Source organism: Periophthalmus magnuspinnatus, chromosome 18, assembly GCF_009829125.3.
Source record: "Periophthalmus magnuspinnatus isolate fPerMag1 chromosome 18, fPerMag1.2.pri, whole genome shotgun sequence".
NCBI lineage: Eukaryota > Metazoa > Chordata > Actinopteri > Gobiiformes > Gobiidae > Periophthalmus > Periophthalmus magnuspinnatus.
In genome coordinates, this window is record NC_047143.1 from 13469410 (window position 1) to 13493154 (window position 23745).

The 23745-nt window shown below is 42.2% G+C and overlaps 1 protein-coding gene across 1 annotated transcript in view; it reads left to right on the top strand.

Annotated features, from left to right (window-relative positions):
- The first annotated feature begins 3195 nt into the window (after positions 1–3195).
- LOC117386261 (sodium/calcium exchanger 1-like) overlaps positions 3196–23745 on the top strand; it is a 199337-nt gene continuing 178787 nt past the window's right edge. The window contains exon 1 of the mRNA XM_055229116.1: positions 3196–3290. The gene's annotated coding sequence lies outside the window, so the exon portion shown is untranslated. The remainder of the gene's footprint in view (positions 3291–23745) is intronic.

Below are 23745 nucleotides of genomic sequence, written 5' to 3' on the forward strand. Positions count from 1 at the left end.
TGAAAAGGACACGCCCTAACAGAGCAAACAAAGCCCCACTCACGTCAATTACCACAACTTACCCTTTCGAACTGGTCTCGGTTGACTTTTTGCACTTGGAGACATGCAAACATGGTTATGAATACATCCTGGTAGTAATGGATCATTTTACGCGCTTCGCACAAGCTTATGCAACAAAGAACAAGTCAGCTAAGACAGTGGTGGATAAAATCTTTAACCATTTTGCTCTGAAGTTCGGTTTCCCAGTGCGAATCCATCATGACATGGGCAGAGAATTTGAAAACCAACCGTTTGCCCAGCTCCAAAAAGTTTGTGGTCTCCGTGGCTCCCACACTACCCCTTACCATCCACAGGGAAATGGGCAGGTAGAGCGCTTCAACAGAACCCTGCTTTCCATGCTGAGGACTCTCACTGACAGTGAAAAAGCTGACTGGAAGGAATCACTGGCAAAGGTAGTGCATGCCTATAATTGCACTAAAAGTGAGGCTACTGGGTTCTCACCCTATTACCTACTTTTTGGCCGCATGCCCAGGCTCCCAGTAGACATCCTGTTCAATCTGCCAAGCTCAGAACAACAAGTCAGTTATGAGGAGTATGTACAAAAGTGGCAGTCACAAATGAGAGAGGCCTATCAGATTGCAGCTAAAGCAGCACAAAAAAAAGCAGCAAGGCGCAAACACTACTATGACCAAAAGACACATGGTGTACAACTGTATCCAGGCAACAGGGTCCTTCTTCGCAACTTCAAAGAGAGAGGAGGTCCTGGTAAGCTTCGTTCATACTGGGAAGATGGTGTATATGTGATAGTTGCCCAGAAAAGCCCTGACATGCCAGTTTACGAGATACAACCAGAACAGGGAGGTAAAAGCCGCACAGTACACAGAAACGTGCTCCTCCCATGTGACTGTTTACCTGTTGAAAAACCTGACAACAAACAGCTGAATAAACAAAAGAACAAAGCACAAACAAGACCAAAACGACAACGAGAGACAATGCAGGAAAACACAGACTCGGATTGTGATGAAGAGGGTGCCCTCGTGTGGAGATCTCCTCGCCTGCAGAGCCGTGAGGACAGCAGAGCTCAGGTTTATGTTCCCGAACCTGAGATGGAGCAGCAGCCAGAGGTGGTCGAGGCAGTGGATCCTCAGCTCCTGGATGACCAGGCCAGCGCAGCGGAAGAAGAGGGTCCCATGGCAGCAGTTCCAGAGCCACACCATGAGGAGCTCATCGAACATCCTCCTGAGGAAGACGCGAGAGACGGAGACTCTGATATCGAGCCAAGGTCAACATCTTCATCGCACACATACCCGCAGAGAGAGCGGCGGCCACCCAGAGTCCTCTCCTACGACCAGCTGGGACAGCCAACTACAAGAACAGTGGGTATGGACCATGTCGAGGTTAGTGTCCTACCCACATGCTCACAGACACTCTGGAGACCATAGACATCTGACCCCCTGCAAACAGCTTATTAAGACTGGTATAATGAGAAAAACTGTTAACTAGGAGATAAGAGATAAGCATAAGTACATTCAAAAGGTTGAGGTATGTTGCACATGAAAAAAATGTCCATAGGTAAACATTGAGATTGTATGGTAAGAGGCAAAGAGGAAATGTTGACCGATTAGGTGTCTGGTTACATGGTAAATGGTTTATTTCATTTTAAGGTGAAGTTGTTTATTTAACTTGAGAAGAAATGTGGTTGTTGCTATACAATGGTTGGTATCTATATGTAATGTCTACAAAAAGGTGACTTAATATTACAGTTGATGCTAATAGTATAAAAAATAACCAGTATACTCAAGGGACATTGCTTTGGTTAAGTGTGGGAAAATTTTTTTATTAAGCAGGGGAGGGTGTGGCACCCTGGACATATCTAGTATAAAAAGAGAAACCCCGACAATTTTTCAATGTGTGTAACATGTCCATAGGACATTCTCCCAGAAGCTTTGTGGCTTGTCAACAAGTAATTTGGCAAATTCCAATCTGTTTTTTTAATGATTTGTTTTCAAAAATGGTGTCCTCCTTGGTCGTCTCCCATTAAGTCCACTTTGACTCAAACATCAACAGATGGTGTGATATGAAACTGATGTTCCTTGAGGTTGAAGTTCACCTTTAATCTCTTTAGAAGCTTTTCTTGGCTCTTTTGTTACCATTTGTATTATCAGTCTCTTTGATTTGTCATCAATTTTCCTTCTGCGGCACGTCCAGGGAGGTTGGCTACAGTCCCATGGATCTTGAATTCCTGAATAATAGCTTGGAGATGATCTTACAGCCTTTACCTTGAACATGCTCTTCTATAATTTTCTTTCTAGTCTCCTGAAATAACTTTTTCCTTTGCTTCCTCTGTTCCATGTTGAGTGTGGTACACACCATGTCACCAAACAGCACAGTGACGACTTGTAGCCCTATATATAGGCCCACTGACTGATTACAAGATGGTAGACACATGTGATGCTGAATTAGTGGAGACACCTTGGATTATTTTCTAGGGGTCTTTTCTTGGGGTACCATCATTTTTGTCCAGGCCTGTTTCATGAGTTTTTTTTTTAATTTTATAATTCTTTTGACGTATGGTTGAAAAGCAATGTCTGACTTTCATTGGTTAAATTTCATAGAACTTTTATTTATTATTAGTTTTGTCAGATTCAACAATTTCGTCCATGTGAGTAGGCAAAGGAACAACATTTCCTTGCAAGAAGAAGCAAGAAAAAGGAGGCCTTCCTCCAAGCCATAAATGAGTCATATAAGAGACCTGCTCAGACTCTTCAGTCCACAGTTTTTCATTGCAATAAACACATCCATAATGAAAACAAACAAACAAACAAACAAAACAGACAAAACTTTTATTTTTGTCTATTTTTTTGCCCAAAAGTTACATACTATAACAGTTTAAGCATGTTTTTTATGAATGAATTTACCTAACTGGAATGGAATGTCAAATACTTGTTTTGGAACTAATCAGTCAGACACACTCTACTATCCCAAAAATCTTATAGTACTTCTGTTTTATGCATACGCCAATTGAAAATGTCCATCAAGTGATGAACGACCTCACACGGCGCCTGCAACAAGGAGAGCGAGAGAGAGAGCGAGAGAGAGAGAGAGAGAGAGAGAGAGAGAGAGAGAGAGAGGGCGACGTGCACTGCACTGCGCCTGCTCTGTAGCCCTGATACCTCTGGAGCTCGTGGCCACCAGCTCACTCCTCTGCCGGATGAGACGCGCGAGGATGCGGACTTAGGGGAATGACCAGCCGCCAGTGAATGAATGAAGCGAACCGCAGTAACCACACGGTAGGACGTCTTGTGCATGTGTACAAAACGGATAAACAACTCGAGCTGTTTACGATATGGCAAATGTTGTGTTTTCGGGATTGCTTACCTGCGTAAACAGAACGTTAGAGCGTGCCTGCTTGAGAGATGTGCGTGACGCTAGACGCAGGTGTGGCGCGGTCATTGTCGCTTCGGACCGAAACACGTCCAATGAGGCGGACGTTTCTGTGTCAGCGCGAGCCTGGCAGGGAGATCACCGAGGCGCTGGTGGACAGTGTGTGCGTTTTAAGCCGAGGTCCACGTGCACGCGCACGGGGGTCACGATGCGTGTTGTAGTGTCCTGGCGCTGGGCAAAGACACCAGAGAGAGAGAGAGAGAGAGAGAGAGAGAGAGAGAGAGAGAGAGAGAGAGAGAGAGAGAGAGAGAGAGAGAGAGAGAGAGAGAGAGAGAGAGAGAGAGAGAGAGAGAGAGAGAGAGAGAGAGAGAGAGAGAGAGAGAGAGAGAGAGAGAGAACACAAGGGCATGAATCAACGTTGAATTTGAGCTTTGGTTAAATATTCTATATTTTGCCAAATTGCCTCTTGTGAGCTTTAGGCCATGTAATAATGCTCTTCAAAATATACATGGAGTTGTGTTTTATTTCATTAAAACATATTTGAGTAATCCTTTAATATTAATCTGTCTACATCTTCAAAGCTCAAAATGCTCTGTTCCACCTTGTGATGTCATGTAGTAGTAGTTTTCAGGAATCTAGTGAAGGTGTATGAAGCTTAAAATGCAGTACTTCTTGTATTACCACATGGCATCACAAGATAGAATAGAGTAGTTTCTGTCTAAGAGAAGAACTCAGCCTAAATATGGGGGATAGATGTGTTAAACATATGTGAATGAAACAAAACACAACTCCAGGTATGTTTGTGATGAGGAAACAACATTATAACATTGATCAGCAAATAATCTAATATGGGCCCTTTAAGTTAGAGGTTTAGTCTCAGTTTCAGTTTTGATACGGTGAAATGTGAATGCATCCTTAATGGCACTACTGATGTGGTTTAACAGTGATGATTTTGCAAAAGCTTGGATGATAGAAGACTGTATTAGTCATCACATTGTGTTAGTCAGTGAACGTTGACAATACACAATTATTGACATCCTATTGTTATTCCTGAATCTGATGACTATTGGGGCTATAGAAATCAACTGTGAGACTGATAGCCAAAGTACTGATCCTACATTGTTGTGCAATAGTGCTACCTCGTTTTATATTTATTAAGCTACTATACTACTGCTGCTTTTAAATTTCTGGCCTACTTGAATGATAGCAAAAGACAAAGTTTAAATCTGTCAACTGGACAAATAGTTGTAGGAGTGAAGACATTTCGCTGCTCATTCAAGCTGCTTCTTCAGTTCTGGTCAGATTGCTGGTGGCCACTGCCTTAAAGGGAGGGGCTAACTACTCTGAAACTGTAAACATCTATTGTCTCCACTTTCAGCTGAAACTACCCTATACAGCCCTGAATGAGCCTGCTATTGTTCTCATTGTTCTGGGCCTGAAGATGTAGTTATAGATGGGGGAGAGATTATGTCTCAGGCCCCATTTCTTGTTTAAGGAAGGATTCTCTTTCCTAAAAAATAGCTTCTTTAACTCCCCCCTCAAACCATTTATTTTCTCTAAGATCTGAACTTAACTCTCTTCAAGTTCACTAATGGTTAGTGGCTTTGAGATGGAGATATACGGCGGACTGGGGTCCAGAGGAACTCTCACGGTGGTGTTGGTACATCCTCTTATGGAGTAACTGTTCAGTTTCTCCAATGTAACGCTCGACTACATTACTTTGTTTATGACTCGGGGTTTTGTCCTTAGGGTGGACGAGTTTTTGTCTTAAAGTGTTTGCGGGTTTGAAAAAGATAGGAAACTCATACTGTCTGAAAATTCTCTGAAGTTTTTCAGACACACCTCCTGTGTAAGGAATGGTAGCACCTTTCCTTCTCGGTTGAGATTCTGTGTTGTCCTGTTTTTTTTAGCTCTCTTAGATCTATTGAAGGCCCACTTTGGATATCCACTAGCAGAGAGGGCTTTCTCCACATGTTGATCCTCCTTCAGTTTTCTTTCTGTGTTTGTGGGCACCACTTGAGCTCTGTGTTGTAGTGTACGGATAACTCCGAGTTTGTGCTGCAGTGGATGGTGTGAATCAATCAGCATTTATTGGTCAGTGTGTGTGGGCTTCCTGAAGACTGGAGTCGCCAGTCCTCTCCTATTGTTACTGCACAATCTAAGAAGGCCAGTTTGTCCTCCTTGACCTCTTCCCATGTGAACTTGATGTTTGGATCCGCAGCATTAATATGTGCAGTAAAGGGCTCAAGATCTTGAATTTTTATTTTAGTCTAGTTATCATCCACATATCGATACCAATGTGTGGGTGCAGTGCCTGGAAATGAGGCCAGTGCCTTTTGTACAAATTGTTCCATGGATAAGTTAGCCATAATAGGAGAGACCGGAGAGCCCATCCCTCTAAACTGGAAATATGTGGTGTTTGGACAAATTTCCAGCAGTTTGCAGATCTGGTCCGGTGAATGATGTACTTAAAGGTCCCATATTACACACAAGTGAGCTTTTAGCCATGTTATAATGCTGTCACCTCCTCAAAACATACTTGGAGTTGGGTTTTGTTTCATTCACACGTGTTTGAGCAGTCCTTTATTATTAGTCTGTAAACAACCTTATGATGTCTTCAAGTAATTCCAGGACTGAAATCATCCAAATGATTCTAGTGAAGGTGTATGGCATTTAAAAACACAGTGGAGCAGTTTTTCTATTACCCCATGGTGGTCAATTATAACATAAATTAGAAAATAGGATCATATGAGTACTTTAAAGCTACAGTACAGTGTTTTGTTTTTTGTTTTTTTTGTGCCAAATATCATTACGAGTGTGTTTATTCCACTGGAAAACAACCAACATACCTAATGTGAGCGGGCCTGCATCTCCACAAACCTGATTCATATTTGATCTGGAAGAGGGCCTTCTGCTGCTTGTTTACATGGAAAGGTTATTTCCATGTTGGCTGTTATCTTCCACACTATGGCATAAAACATACCTATTTCCATGAAGAATGTTCTGAAGTATGATTTTAATGGAATTATGTTGTTGACTTTTCACCTCAATAGAGTTATATACTGTGACTTTAATATGCAGTTCTATATTTGTGAAATGTGTTTTTCAATGCACTTTTAAACCTGTTTTTACTCAACTTCTGAGAGGCAGTGTGTATGAACTTTTGTGTACACACAAATGCCATTTGTTGACACTTGATTGGTCTTTACTCCAAATAATTCTAGTGAAGGTGTATGGCATTTAAAAGCGTCGTGGAGTACTTGCCGTATTACCACATGACTTCACAAGGTGGAGTGTTTTTGTGTGAGAGGAACTACAAATGCAGGGTTTGTGCATTAAACGTGTGAATGAAATGTAACACAACTCCAGGTATGTTTTTGATAAGGAAACATCATGAGAAAATAGCATAATATGGACCCTTTAACATATGACACATTAGTCATTCTATATCAATAAAAAAAAATAAAAAATTGCTAGAGTAGGCTATGGGATCTCATTGCATTGAGGAGAGAGTGACCACCACAAGCACAAGTCTATTATTGATTTGCATATTAAGGTGTTTTTTTTGGGGTTTTCTTCGTAGGGTGGCCGGGTGCAACCTTAGGGATAGGGTGAGGAGCTCGGTCACGTGGCAGGAGCTCGATGGTAACCGAGAGCCACTGCTCCTACACGTCGAGAGAAACCAGTTGAGGTGGCTCGGGCATCTGCTCAGGATGCCTCTTGGACGCCTCCCTAGGGAGGTGTTCCGGGCATGTTCCACTGGGAGGAGGCCCCGGGGAAAACCCAGGACACGCTGGAGGGAATATGTCTCTCGGCTGGCCTGGGAACGCCTTGGGGTCCCCCAGAGGAGCTGGAGGATGTGTCGGGGGTGAGGGAAGTCTGGAAGTCCCTGCTTAGACTGCTGTCCCTGTGACCTGGCCTCGGATAAGCAGAAGAAAATGAATGGATGGCCCTTCACTGTTCAACATTAGTACTTCTCGAATGTGTGATTGTGTTTTGAAAATATTCATTTTGGATGACAGGTGCTGTGTGTTGTTAAGTGATCAAACCTAACATGTATTGCCACATATTCTCCTGTGGGCCTTCACCTCTATAAATCTCATGTTCATTTGGAAAAGCTGCTCTGGTGAAAGAGCAGAGATCACCTGGGGATCAGGTCCCATAATATATTCCTGTATGTGAACTGACTGTGCTAAATCATGAGCTTTGGTGTGGCCTCACTTGTGAATTGAATTCCTGATTGGTTCATTCACTGTTTTAGTTTCCCCTCTAAAAAAAATATACTTACTCTTCCTTTGGCTGATGCTTAAACCCTGACACACACAACAAGATTTTTGCATCTTGAATGTTTTTTTTAAATGTGCAGCAAAAAGTGCAGAACACAAAAATAGAAACGAGGAGCACCGGATGAGATTTTTAATATCCCAGCACAAAGATTGTGGCGGGATAGAGCAGCAGAGAGCTCACTACAAACTAAAAGGTATGAGCTATCAAAACTATAACACACCTCGTATTAGCTGTTTCTGGTGTTCAAAAAATCAGAGCATTGAACTTCTAGTTTAGAAGCACATCAAAATTGTGTTATTTGTGAAATGTGGTGCAATAATTCAGATAAATGCTTTTATTGCACAGAAGACTGATTGACACAAAAAGTAGAGTCACTATTGCTAATCTGCAGCAGCTCCACCCTGATCCTCGCTGAGTGGATGTAAACAGATACATGTGAGAAATTACTTTGTCCTTTTTACTTCTTAAATACGTCATACTGGATTAATAGTGCTGTTTTGTGGACTGAGTGTCATTATTTGCAGAGGACAAAATCTAATGGATAATATGGATGAGAATGCTGCAGTTTAACTTTACAACTTTACGTGAGGTGAGTAATAAGTCTGTATCTTGCGCCTCCGTTTCCATCACTCTGTCTGTGGTTATGATATGACAGACCACAGCAGATTAAAAATCATATATGAGGATCCAAAGTCAGTTCATGCCTCCTTGAAGTCGGGTAGAAGGGTTTAAATTGGGCAAATAATACTGTACTGTGTGAATTTAAAGCTACTCAGTGTAACTTTTATGGTGGAGGGTCTGCCTCACCTCTCCATAGAGACCACAGAGAGAGAGAGAGAGAGAGAGAGAGCAGAGGAGAGGAAAGAGTCCATGGAGAGAGAGAGAGAGAGAGAGTGAGAGAGGCCACAGAGCAAGCAAAGAGAGAGAGATAGCAGAGAGACCTCAGAGAAAGCATAGAGAGAAAGAGCATATACCTTAGAGAGAGAGAGCAAAGAGATCAAGGAGAAAGAGAGCAAAGAAACCTCAGAAAGAGAGAGCAGAAAGAGAGAGTAGATAGACCTCAGAGAGCACATAGAGAGAAAGCAGACAAACTCCAGAGAGAGCGCAGAGAGAAAACAGAGAGAGAAAAGAGATCGCAGAGAGACTAGAAACAGAGACAAGAAGCAACAGAAAGAGAGAGCAGAGAGAGAGCAAAGAGACCACAGAGAGAGAGAGCAGAGTGACCACAGAGAGAGCAGAGAGAGAGAGTAGAGAAACCTCAGAGAGAGAGCACAGAGAGAGAGCAGAGAGACCACAGAAAGAGAGAGCAGAGAGAATGCACAGAGACCACAGAGCAAGAGCAGATAGAACACACACACACAGAGAGTAGAGAGAAAGCACAGAGACCACAGTGCGAGAGCAGACAGAACACACACACAGAGAGGGAGAGAGAGAGAGAGAGCAGGACCTTCTCATCCTGCATGAATAATTTACCCCAGACATGTTTCCCCTCAATAATTCAAGTCAGACAATCTGTCACTCACATGTAGGCTACAAGTTCCCTCCTTCTTCAGTGTGTTTGTGCCCAAATATCATTTGTAATAACTTTAGAGGCATGTAATGCTGGGGCACCAGACTTTTCTTTGTAAATTTGTGCATTTTATGTTTCTCACAACATCTATATTGTAAAAGCACCAAAATGAGACCATGGTATTTTATTTCTTGCCAAGCTGGTAGTAAGCAACAAAAACAGCAGCAGTTGCAGCAGTATTAGCAGCAGTAGTAGCATGTGTAGCAGTAGTAGCAATAGCAGTAGCAGCAGTAGCAGTAGTATTAGTTGTAGTAGTAGTCCTCCCTCCTCACAGTGTAAAGTGTGACTCCTGAGGTTGATCTTGACTCTGGACAGTAAAATTATCTGAGCTCAGTGAGGACATTGATCTATGAGGATCTGAACAGCCACACCAAGCCTCATGTGCCTCAGGGTGTCCTCCTCCCACTTCTTCCCCCTCTCCTCCTACTTCTCCCTCTTTCTCCCCCCCTCGCCCTCCTCTTCTCCTTCTCCCTCTTCCTCCTCTCTTCCTCCCTCTTCCTCTTTCTCTCCCCGTCTCTCTCTCTCTGCCCCCCTTCCTTTCCAAACCCCCCATACTCTCTCTGTTACCTCTCTCTTCCTCCTTCCCATTCTCTTCTTTCTTAGGCAGGCATAAATAAGCTTAGCTTCAGCCAATGCCTTTCAGTCACAATGGACGGATTCTGTGTGCGTGACTGTAACATTGTTTTGTGTGTTTTTCTGTGTGTGTCTGAATAAACTAACTAACTAACTAACTAACTTCTTTTGTCTATGTCTCTCTTTGCTCATCCTCCTTTCCGTGTCCCCCCCCCCCCCCCGTTTTGTCCACCTCCCCCCTCTTTCTCTCCTCCTCTCTTTCTCCCTCTTTCTCTCCCTTCCTCCCTCCACCCCCTTTCTCTCCTCCCCCGCCCCTTCCCTCCCCTTCTCTTTTGCCCCCTCCCCCCACCCAGGCGCTAACAATCCGATGACACTGTTCTGGTGCACACGTCTTAATCTGGTTATGCGTTGGCATGAGCACATCCTAGAGTCTGATTAAGCTCCCTGCAGTGTCTACGTGGAATGTTACAGAGTATGGCATTAAACAGCTCTGTGTAGCATTTATCTCACTATGTGAGGTTATATCGCTCAAAAATAAATTGAAACTCATGCATCCTTACTGTGAGGGGCCTTGCCTTTCTGCAGATCTGAACTATAATTGTTATTTGTTTTGTCTGTTTCCATGGAGACAGCTAAGTTTAATTCTATAGTGTGTAGTATTCTAAATAAAGCAATCACATCTCCATGGAGACACGCAGGCAACAAACCCGAGAACAGTTACTTGTAAATGCACTATTCAGTTTTCAGAGCTCTCTCTCCTACAGCATCTGTAATATGCCTGAGGTGTGGAATATCTTATATGAAAGCTCTTTGGATCTTTTGTATTATGTAAGTTAAATCTGGGCACGAGCAGTAGGCCAGATCTAAACCAGGACTACAGAAGGACTAAAACCAAGACTAAACCAGGACTACATCAGGACTAAACCAGGACTGACACAGCATGTCAGAGATGTACTTTGGGGCTAGACCAGGGGTCGGCAACCCACGGCTCCGGAGCTGCATGTGGCTCTTTCATCCTTATACTGCGGCTCTGCGTGGCTTGGGAAAATACATTTTAAGTATTTAATTGAAGTGTATTTTATTTGTGTTAGTTCTTTTTTATTGTAGTTTAAACTGGAAGATTATTATGATCTTGAAATATTCAACTAAAATGATATTTTCTTATTTTTCGTTGATCAAAATAAGCGACACACTCGCGAAACGATGTTAAAAACAACATCGCTCACGGCTTACAGACACAGCTCACAGTTCTGCGTAAAGACACAGCCCTGGTTTTCAAACACTGTGCGCACAGGGGTCAGGAGCAGGAGGATCTTCTTTCACCTGTCCCTAATGACGCACTAATAAACTCGTCCATAGATATATCATGAAAGGAAGGAAATCGCCCCAGAAATCTATTTGATGTAGTGACAAGTTTATTATCTGCTCTTGTCCTCCGCGATGACGTATCACATATAACACATCAGACACGACACACAAAAGTAGAGCCACAAGAGAGTGAAAATGAGTCAAAACAAAAGTCTTTGGAGAGCTTTTTAACAAAGGGGAAAAGGCCAACTGAGGAACCAGTAGAGTAGCCTATGACCTCCAAGAAAAAGAAAGCTAAATTTAACAGACAACATCAGGAGGCAATGAGGCAATGAAACCTTCAAAACTGCTTTGGCACATGGAGACTAAACACCTGGGATTAAAAGAAGGAAGAAGGAACAAGTGCAGGGCTCACACTGATGCAGCGGTTTGGTGAGTTGTATTTTTTATGCACTTAACTTATTTTTGCCATATCTGCCACGCGTAGAAGGCTTGTCCGTGAAAATAAAACAACATTATTCCGTTACGTTATTATTATTATTATTATTATTATTATTATTATTATTATTATTATTATTATTATTATTATACACAGTGTTATCTTCATTTTAGATGTCAAAAAGTATTTGCAGCTCCCAGTGTTTTATTTTCTGTGGAAAATGGGTCCAAATGGCTCTTTGCGTGTTAAAGGTTGCCGACCCCTGGGCTAGACCATGGAGAGACTTGTGAACAAGCAGAGCTACTTTAAAGTCTATTCTCTGAGCCACAGGAAGTAACTAAATACATACACAAAGTCCATACACAAAGTAATTCAAAGATCTTTATAGAATAATAAATATGTTAAAATCACAATATAGGACTAAAGGACTAAACCATGAATATAGAAGAACTAAAGCAGGACTACAGCAGAAGGTCCTCAGAGTATGATGGTTCATATGAAACTAACATGTCAGAAATAGATCTTCTATCTATCTATTAAATCTATTTATCTTCCCCTCAGATAGATTTAAGGCAGTGGCCACCAGCATTCTGACCAGAACTGAAGAATGTCTTCACTGCTACAATGATTTGTTCAGTTGACAGATTTAACTTTCCTATGGATCAGACCTGGACGACTGAGGGTCTACACAGACAAATTCTTAGATTAGTTGGCTAAAAAGCGGGCGTGGCAAAATCTCTCAAAACTATTACATACCTCTCTGTATCTGACCCAAAATGCACTCACAAAGCTATACCTGCACGAGAGTTCATACAAAAATAGATATGTATGCAGAAACTAGGAAACTATATATATAAAGACAGATTAATATTGTGAATCATGAGTTTAATCTGCCTTTTTACATATAAATACCGAAAAATACCAAATCTCCAGCTAACACACTTACTCACTTGTTCTTTCTGCTGTTGTCCCATATAAATCCTTATAATCTAAATAAAATCATTAGTCGACTATTACAAATTTTTGTCAAGTAGGACACGATCGAACAATTAATCAACTAAATGACTAAAGGCCCACAGCCTACTCCATATACTATATATACTATACTGTTGATTCTGTTTCTTAGATGGTAAGAAGCAGCTCATGTCATTGATTTAATTAATTTTCCATTTGGGGAATCGACAGTTGACTAGGTGAGTGTTGTCCTGACTTATGGGCCTAGACACATAAATTTTTGTCTCACTAAATTATGTTGCTGGGCTGTACTTATTGATCTCCACCTGTAGCTCTTTTGTTCAGTGTGAGAGCATCAGTCCACAAGGACTGCACCGGATGGTACCACTCAGCACGTTTTGGCACAGTTTGGCACTGCACATTGATTTATACTTTTTCTTTAATTTGAGCCAGACTCATTCATTCTGTTTAAGACCCCACATACAAGACTCCTGGTCAGGTGTCTCCTGCTTGTCTTGATTTGGTCCTGTTATAGTCCTGGTTCAGTCCCAGTTTCGTCCTGGTCAGTTCCTGTTCAGTCCTGTAGTTTAGTCCTTGTCTAGTCAAGTTTTGGTCCTATTTTAGTCCTATTGTAGTCCTGGTTTAGTCCTGGTTTAGTCCTGGTCTAGTTCTGGTCTAGTCCCAGTTTTGTACTGGTTTAGTTTTGGTTTAGACCTAAAGTAGAATTTGTTTGTTTGGTTGTGTTCTAGTCTTAGTTCAGCCCTGGTCTAGTCCTAGTCTAGTCCTGGTTTAGTCCTAGCGTAGTCCTGGTTTAGTCCTGGTTTAGTCCTGAATTACAATTTGTTTTTTCGGTCCTGTTCAGTCTTGCTCTACTGTAGCCTGGTCTAGTTCCAGTGGGGGTAAGAGCTTGTATTCTTGTCCAAAAGAACAAGACAATTTGCCTTCCGTGCTGACTTGTTGAATGAGTTAGGTGGGGGTATCCTATCAGACCCTATAGCATAAGACCACTATTGTAGCATTAAATCAATACAGATTGATAATCACTTAGGGACAGTAAGTTTGTATACAAGTATATCAGAAGATCCTCTGATCTCCTGTGTGGGGGCTGCACAGGTCTACCCCTTAGTCCCAGATTAACCCCAAGTGAGGGTTCAGGCAACAGGGAACATATGCAGCAGCTTTATACACGAGCTGGTACTTATTTACATAACATGATGTGGTAATCATCTAACTGCTATGTAGGGAGATGTGTTGACTCTGGTTTTAACATCTTTACAGTGCTATTGACTGTTTTCTGTTTGAAGGCTTGGATTAGTGTCTAAATTAAAGTGGTTTAACTAACATGAGTATCTTGATTTTTTCCTCATTCAATTGTTCAGAAACAGGTTAAAATACCTGTAAATGTCTGGAGCAAAGCTGGGTGGGATAGGCAGAAATTGTATTCACATTTTGAAGGAACTGTTTAAAGAGTATTAATTGCTAACACTTTACATATTTAGATCACCATGTTACCTTTTGTTGGCTTGAAAATGCTATATTCACTGAAAAAAATGTATTAATGTGTATAAAAAATGTTTGTTTGTTTTTTTTCTTTTTTTGTTATTTTAGCTTTCTACCATGTAATGAAACTCCCTTATTAAAACATCCCTGAAGAGGTTTTAGATGTCATCCTTGCATGTATTTCTCTCCTGGACCCTTTTACAGTCCTCCTTACGCTTAGCAGTATGAGCGTGTACAAGGCTCCGTCCACAATCCTATATCACCCATGCCACCCAATGTACAAAAACAGGATACAAATATGATACTGCTCTGAAGGGAGAGTGACTTAACACAGAGAACAAAGGGAGGAGGGAAAATTAAACTGAAATGTCCTATATGTGTTAATGTGTTGTTTTCTGCAAAAATAGCATTTTTAAAACAATAAAAGGTAACATGGTGATCTAAATATATTATATGTTAGCAGATAATACCCCATAGAAGTAAAATAATTAGTGTCTAAATAAAGGGTTCATCCATATTTGCGTTGAACATGCTTCATGACTGAGGTACAAATAATTCCCAAGAGCTGAATAGGAGCACATGGGTGGCTAAAAGACATTCAGCAACATTAGCATTTAGCATTAGTTAAAAAAACAAACAAACTTGTAACTGTAATTGTTAATAAAACTGCTGATATACAAATAACAATTTAGCAAATATAGGTACATAGGACGCATTTACGTTAAGCATTTGATTTTTGACAGATTAGGAAATGCATTGCTCACAAGTTTATTGGTCTCTGCAGCGACAGTAAACAGTTTTTACTTTCACTTTAAGGTAGTGGACCATCTCTCTTTACAGTTAGCATGATCCTATCCAAAGCTCAACCCACAAGCCTACGTCACCCATTCTCCTGCATGGCAATTTTACATAAATATACACCAAACTATACAAAACATGTGTTAGCAGTTAATACCTCACAGAAATAAAATACCCTCTCCTTAATTATATGCTGTGGAACATTCAAGGCATTGCAATGTAAAGTATAAATAAGATTTTCAAGATCAAACAAAGATTCAAAACAATACTTCATCCATATCCTTGATTAAGCATCCTAATTATCCTATTAGCATATGTAAACACTGCCTGATCTCTCTGAGAAGCCTGTTTAGTGACTTTAGTGTGTTCAGGTCAGGGTCCAAGCAGAACCCCAACACTGCTAGAGCAGTGTCAAAGCAGTGCCAGAATAGGGCTAGAGTAGTGCCAGTGCAGTACCAGAGCAGTGCCAGAGTAGTACCACAGGAGGAGTGCCAGAGCAATGCCAGTGCCAGTGCAGTGCTAAAGCAGTGCCAGTGTAGTGCCAGAGCAATGCTAGAGCAGTGCCAGTGCAGTGCCAGAACAATGCTAAAGGATTACCAGAGCAGTGCTAGAGCAGTGCCAGGGTATGTGGTCATGCCTTCACTGCCTGCGCCACCCTTAACAGACATGATACACCCTGACGAGCCATGGTGCGTTCACTGACACACACTATGGGGATTGTTGTTACTAGTTCCAGAGGAGGGGAGCTGCTGTAGGACCAAATGGCACTACAAAAGTGAAGTGCAACAGTGGATACACATCATTGTCAAAGTTACTCATGATGATTGTCCTCTGCAGAGAATCATCTGTCTTCTGTTGGTATTCTCTATAAGACCTTTTTGTTATTGCTTACTTTCTTAATATTTATTAATCATGATCATTGATTCATTCTGGAATCTCAAACACTGCTGAAAATATACCTAAACATGCACCCTCACATTCCTGTGTATACTTGGAGCTTCTGGATGTGCCTCTGTATGTGTGTGAGGAAGTTTTGGATGTGCCCTGCTGTATATGTGTATGTGGAGGTTTTGGATGTGCTACGTTTTATATGTGTTTGGAGATTTTGGACACTCCCCTCCTGTATATGTGTGTGTGAAGGGTTTGGATGTGCTGTCCTGTATATTTGTCTGTGTTTGGAGGTTTTGGAGTTGCCCTGCTGTACATGTGTGTGTTTGGAGATTTTGGATGTGCCCATCCTATATACAAAACTATGTGGAGATTTTGGATGTTCCCCTGCTGTGCATGTGTGTGTGTGTTTGAGGATTTGGATGTGCCTTGCAGCACATGTGTGTTTGGAGGTTTTGAAAGTGCCCCTCCTATGTATATGTGTGTTTTTCAAGGTTTTGGACTCGCCCTACTGCCCTGTCATTTGCCCTGTCAGCTTTCTCTGTCATTTGGTCTATTTCAGTCTTACTTCCTGTTCCCTCCTCTCCTCTACCTCCTCTGATGCACCAGATGCAGGAGCACCAGTACTTCACATTTTGTACACATTTTGGGTTTTTATATATGATTGACAAACTGGGATATTCCACATTTGCTAAAGTCTGACATGGAAGTTTAAACAGTTTTTATTTCACTTTCCAAAAAATATATATATTGTGGGCCAACAGTAAAGCATTGGATTTCCCAATCCCTAATGTAGACATACGATTTGGGATTTCCTTATTTTATTCAATTGACCTTGCAGACTACATATTTCACACACACAGACACATACAAAATCTAGCTTAGTTTTTTTCCTAAGATTGACAATTTTGGAGTTTATAATTTCGACATGAGCAGGGGATCTGAGATATGTAGAGGTAATTGCATAACTGTTGTGCAGCAACCATAATGTTAAAAATATACAACCTCTTGTTCAAGTCACAGTTTTGAGCTTTTTAGCCAAAATAATAACTAAAATAAAGGCTTTTTTAAATTTTAATTATGTTTATGGTGGGCTTGCATCTCCACAAACGTGACGATTACTGCTTGTTTCCATGGAAATCTCGTTGTTGGGCTATAATGTACCATAATATGGCATAAAACTTAAATGTAGAACGTTCAAGAGTATGGTTTTAACTTTCTTTTTCCATGGAATTGTGCAAGTGACATGCTACCTCCAAGTTTAAATTCATGTTTAAATCCATCTATTTTCTTCCGCTTTATTTGGAGCCGGGCCGCGGAGGCAGCAGTTTCAGCAGGGAGGCCTAGACTTCCCCCTTCACACACACTTCCTCCAGCTCTTCTGGGAGGATCCCGAGGCTTTCCCTGGCCAGCCGAGAGACATCGTTCCTCCAGCGTGTCCTGAGTCTTCCTCGGGGCCTCCTCCTGGTGGGACATACCCGGAACACCTCTCCAGGGAGGCACCTGGAATAGATGCCCAAGCCACCTCAGCTGGCTCCTCTCAACGTGCATGAGCAGCGGCTCTCTTCCAGGCTCCTCCTGGGTGACTGAGCTCCTCTCCCTATCTCTTAGGGAGTGCCCAGCTACCCTACAGGAGAAACTCATTTTGTCCGCTTGTACCCATGATCTTATCCATTCTGCCATTACCCAAAGCTCATGACCATAGGTGAGGGTAGAAACGTAGATAACTGGCAAATTGAGAGCTTTGTCTTTCGACTCAGCTCCTTCTTTACCACAACAGTCTGCCTGTCAATCTCACGCTCCATCCTTCACTCGTAAACAAGACCCCAAGATACTCGAACTCCTCCACTTGAAGCAAGGACTCCCCACTCACCCGGAGAGGGCAAGCCACCTTTATTTAGTCAAGAACCATGGCCTCTGATTTGGAAGAGCTCAGCCACTTCACACTTGGCTGTAAACCGTCACAGGGCCTGGTTTGATGAAGCCATCAAGACAAGATCTTCAATCAGCAGAGATGGGATCCTGTGATCCCCAATCTCTTTGAAGCCAACGGATTGTCCTCCTCCATGGCCTCCCCGAACTCCTCTTTTTTGCCTCTGCGAATCCACGGGCTGAGACCTTGTAACCACAGCTGCATTGACAATGGAGGTGGAAAATAATACGGTTGGAGAGCATAGCCCACTTGGACTCCATGTTCCCAGCCTCCCCCGGGAAGTGGGAGAAGCTCTCCCAGAGGCATAAGTAGGAGATCTCACATACAGAGGTTTCCACCAGACGTTCCCAACAGACCCTCACAATACTCTTGGGTCTGCCAAGTCTGTCTGGCTTCCTCCTGTGCTCATGGATCCAACTCACAATCAGGTGGTGATCGGTTGACAGCTCTGCCCCTCTTTTCTTCCGAGTGTCCAAGACATGCGGCTGAAGGGCAGATGACAATCATCAACCTCCGACCTATGGTGTCCTGGTGTCCAATAACAAAACACCACTCAGGTTTAGATCAGGGAGGCTGTTCTTCCTGATCACCCCCTCCTGCACAAGCTTAGGCTCCTTCCCCCCAGTGAGGTGACATTCCATGTTGCTACAGCTAGATGCTGTGTCCGTGGACTGGGTTGCCAAAACACCCATCCTCTGTGGACCCACGTCATCCTTTCGGGCAAAACCCGGCAGGGCCCCATGGGCAAAGGCCCGGCTACCAGGTGCTCGCATTGAAGCCCCAGCCTGAGGCCTGGCTCCAGAGTGGGGCCCCGGCTGCGCCTAGGGTCTGTTTGCCATAGCTCCTAGGATCATTTGGTTATGCAAACCCCCCACCACAAGAAGGTGGCAGTTCAAAACTCACAGAAAATGTATACATGGAGTATTATTTGATAAAAAACCTTTACCTATGTTATCTTTTTTTTTAGAACTCAACACTACTTCCTGTATGTTTTAAACTTCTCTTCATAAACTGCCCCTTACTGATGTAAAATTATGCCATGAGCACTTTAATTTGAGAACCACAAATGCAGTGTTGCAGGCTAACGGAACATGGGTGAGGAGCTTAGATGTAGCAGTAGATAAATATAGCAGCATAATGATTAGTTTGAACATCTGTGGGCTTTTTTTTTTTTTTTTTTAGGTTTGTTCAAAATGTGGCCTATATACCATGTATACAGCATGTGATTACACTGTTCTTACCTGGTTTATGGTTGATATCACTGTAATTACTGGGACTATGCACATGGAATAAAAACAGCAAAGTTCCATGTATTCTCTGTCAGTACAAATAAACTGAGCATTTTTAAATGTGGAATATGTAACCTTTAGCAAACGGAGAGGAGACCCAAAGTGTCAAAAATAAAAATGAAACTTATTATTACATGTTAATATGTTGTTTTTGGTGTATATGACATTTTCAAAACAATAAGATTTGGTATTTTTGGGGAATTATGTAAAAAGGCAGATTAAACTCATGATTCACAAGTTCAATCTGTTTATATAAAAACTGTAGCATTCTGGTGGGAGAAACTTGACAAACTTTTTCTTGTCTGTAGGCTGTAACCCATGTCAAAACAAGCACAAACAAGCACAAAGCAACTGCAGTCTCAATTCAGCAAAGCCAGTCTCCTAACTGACTAATATCTGACAAATGGAATCATTACATAAACTTGTCGGTAAAGCATCCAAAGTGTCACATACAAAACCAGTTACCAGCAACACATTAACACTTACATGAACAACAAAAGGTGTCAACCCTGAACTAATCACATAATATCAGATCATTACAGTACAATGCTACTCACTACTTTTTTCTACATAAATAAAAGTAATTTTTACATGAACTCCCATGCAGATGTTGTCTTGTGAGTGCGGTTTGGGTCAGATACATACAGGTAGGTAATAGTTTTCAGAGCTTTTGCCATCCCCTCTTTTTACTTGACTAATTGGTCTACAGGACATGTCTTTAATCCAGCAACAATTTAGCACCTAGAACAGAGAACATTTAAAATAGCCTCAGTGTCATGTCAATAGACCATTGTGCCATGGGATAATGTGCAGACCTGGTCCCTCAAATAGAACAGACAAAAGCAGAGACTGACATATAGAGATTACAGCATGAGGTACAGTATAACATGTTTACAACTGACACTTTGCAGCTGATGTCATCAATGTTCCCTGGGGGTGTGATGCTAACTGTAGGCACTGTTCTGTCTGAGGCTCTGATAGATTTTAATCTGAGCTTTATTTTAACACAATCTGGTGATAAAGAACTGACATAGCTGGAACTGCAACAGTGAGCTGATTTTTATTATTTAATTACTGTGTTCAGGCACTTAATAAATTGTTTTCACAAATCATTATTCAAATGTTTTATCAAAATGATTAAAATGTCAACATATGAGGACATTTGTTTTACATCACTTTTCTCAGAAACTACACAATGTAAAAAGATTATTCTTTGTTTTTACACTCATCAGGTCCCAATCAGCCCAAATAACAAAGAGAAATCAATAAAGCATGTCATGCAAGAGTTTGGGTCTTAGGAGGTTAAAATGTCCAAATTATAACAGAATGATCCATGGGTGTCACAGATTGTAACTATACCAGATACAAGTACAGTGGGTCTTATTTCCTTTCCTAAAACCTTAATTTCATGCTTCCAGCCAGGAGGAGAGAATACATTTTCTCTAGTGGAAATCAAATACCAAAGCAATAACACTGATATTATGACATATGGTGCTTTGCAGATGTGAGCTGAAACAGACAGAATGAAGCTGTCTATGGTTTATGTACTGTGATAAATGACACAGCTCTGCTATGGAGGCAGATGATTGCGCTGGATCAACAGCACAAATCAACCGCTCCTACAGCATGTGGAATTAAATAAAGTATTAACTCATTTAATAATTTAGTTTACACAGACAGACCAGACATTCCATGGATTTCAGAACCGTTGCCATAGTGATTAACCCCTTAGCATTCCAGGTCATTTTGGTGAAATTGCCTTTGTTCTGACCTCTCCAAATTAAAATGATCACCATTATTGAACCCTCAGTAGTAAATACACAAGTTTGGGGTCTTTGTAAAGGTAACAACCTATAGTTTTACCCACAGGTGTCAGAATCACTGTGAGTTTGTCTGCTGAGCATTTATACACTTTGAAACACACATAAATAATGTTTTTTCTCATCCTAGCCTAAATTCTTTGTGAAAATGAAAGTGTAGAAAGCAGGAGTAGGTAGCTGGGGACAAAAATACACTATATCTCAACTGATAAGATTGTTGACCATTTACATTTCAAATTTGAGGTCAATACCTATAAAAATGCCCTCCCCGAACCGCCACCTTAACGTGGTGGAGGGGATTGAGCACCCGAATGATCCTGGGAGCTATGTTGTCGGGGGCTCCATGCCCCTGGTAGGGTCACCCATGGCAAACAGGTCCTTGGAGACGGGTCTGACTAAGAGCGGTTCAGAAGCCCCACATGAAGAGTAATACAACAAGGCCAGTTACATCACTCGGACTGGTGTTACCGGGGCCCCACCCGGACCCAGCCCAAAGGAACAATGTGGGGCCATCCTCCCGTGGACCCACCACCTGTGAGAGGAGCCATGAGGGGCGGGTGCTGAGAGATCTGGGCGGCAGTTGAAGGCGGGGACCTCGACGACCGGATCTCCGGACATGGAGACTAGCTCTGGGACATGGAATGTCACCTCGCTGAGGGGGAAGGAGCCTGAGCTTGTGCGGGAGGTTGAGCGTTACCGGCTAGATATAGTCGGCCTCACTTCCACGCACAACTTGGGCTCTGGAACACAACTTCTTGAGAGGGGTTGGACTCTCCATTTCTCTGGCGTTGCCCGCGGGGAGCGGCGGCGAGCTGGTGTGGGCTTGCTCATTGCCCCACAGCTCAGCCGCCATGTGTTGGAGTTCACCCTGGTGAATAAGAGGGTCGCGTCCCTGGAGCTCGGTCACACGGGAAGAGCTCGGAGTAGAGCTGCTGCTCCTACACATTGAGAGGAGCCAGCTGAGGTGGCTCGGGCATCTGCTCAGGATGCCTCCTGGACGCCTCCCTAGGGAGGTGTTCTGGGCATGTCCCACCAGGAGGAGGCCCCGGGGAAGACCCAGGACATGCTGGAGGGACTATGTCTCTCGGCTGGCCTGGGAACGCCTTGAGGTCCCACCAGAGTAGCTGGAGGATGTGTCCGGGGTGAGGGAAGTCTGGGAGTCCCTGCTTAGACTGCTGCCTCCGCAACCTGGCCCCGGATAAGCGGAAGAAAATGGATGGATGGATGGATGGACCTATAAAAATGAGCGCTTTATAATCATTTTATCATGAGTAAGTCCAGGCCTCTCCAAACCTATCCAAAGGGAGACATTTGGAGAACGTTTGGAAGAAATGCAATAACTTTTGAATGCTTCAACCCACAGACATCAATGAGGGCTCTACTGAAAGCTTACACTGAGAGGAATCTGTATCTGCACACCCAGCTGCTCTATTCCTGTACATTTATATCACATCAATAGTAAAATAAATAAATATACTATAAATAAAATATAGTCAAAACAAGTGGTATGGGTCAAAATAAATATATATTTACAAACCACACACTGCAAACACTGAACAAACACATTTCAAAATGTAAACAAACACACACTGGAAACTAAGAACACACTGTACATGATTGTACAGTGTGACAGTCATTCTGCAACAGTGGCTCAGTGGTTAGAGCTTTGGTCCCCCAACCTGAAGGTTGGAGGATCGAGTCCCGCTCGGACCAATTGGTGGTGGTCCGAGATGCCTCTAGTTTAACTTGTTCAAACATCCACAGTGTCTTCGGTCGCGTACTTCTTTTGTTTTATCTGTTTCGTAATTAAAAAGCAAAACTGCTGCAAAACAGTGCGTAAAATTACGCAATTACGCTCACGTAATTTTAGGTGTGGATCTTTGCATCCAGTGTCCTCCTTTTACATGCACAGCAAACTCCGTCTGTTTACAGGAAACCATTCCATGTCATGCATCATTGTGTTCTGCTGCTCATTGGCTTTAAGGGGAAAACATCACTAAATGTGTGTAATGTAACTGCTTGATTCTACAAGGGGGAGAGTGGGGCGTACTCTTTCAGTCATCTGTAGCACTGATTCACTGTCCGGAGCTCCAGTAACCCACAACCCCCACCTTATTGGCCAACTTTGGTGTCAATCACAAGCTAACAAGTTTCTTTTGCACTGAGGAACAAAGTTGGCACTGTCAGAAGTTTATCATGTTTGAAATTGACAAAGAAATGCAAAGAAGTGGCAGAGCAGATTTCACTTTCCTGCAGCAGATTGGACATGGAGGATCTAACTTCTTTTGTGGACAGAATTTCTTGACTGGATTATATTCTCTTGACCTTTATGGAATGAATGAGACCAACTTTGTGTGAATATGTTGATGTTTGACAGAACCAGAGCGCTCAAAGGTAAGTGAAGTCCAAATCCACATTTCTGACTTCTCTGTAAAAACGGCTTTCCTGTCAGCACTGTTGTGATTACAGGTGTACAGGTTTACATATTCAGAAAGAGTGCTGTAGCTTTCATTAGATGTGTAGATTGTTTGTGTGGGTGATGCAGAAATACACGTAAATTGCTATAAAGTTGTAACGTAAAGGCGACAGCCCGTGGGCGGGCCGACGGTACGTCAAGTTTAACCACCCATGAAAAGCATTTATGCCAGTCCAGTCCAAAGCATTATATAAAACTCTACAGGTCAAAGAATTCTCCAGTGTCTATAGGGAAGCAAGTCCAAAATGAGTTCAAAGTAAATTCTAAACATACATCTTGCTTTGAGTTTTGACAGTTAAAGGGCCATTATTCCACTACTTTCTGATCTATTTTATAATGTTGTTTCCTCATCACAAACATGTCTGGAGATGTGTTTTGTTTCATTCACATGTTTAACACACGAACCCTGCATATTGAGCTCTTCTCTCAAACAGAAAACAATGTTCCATGTTTCTTATGATGTCATGTGCTAATACTGAAAGTGCTCCACTTCGTGGATAGGACTGTGTGTAAAAAAATGTTTTAA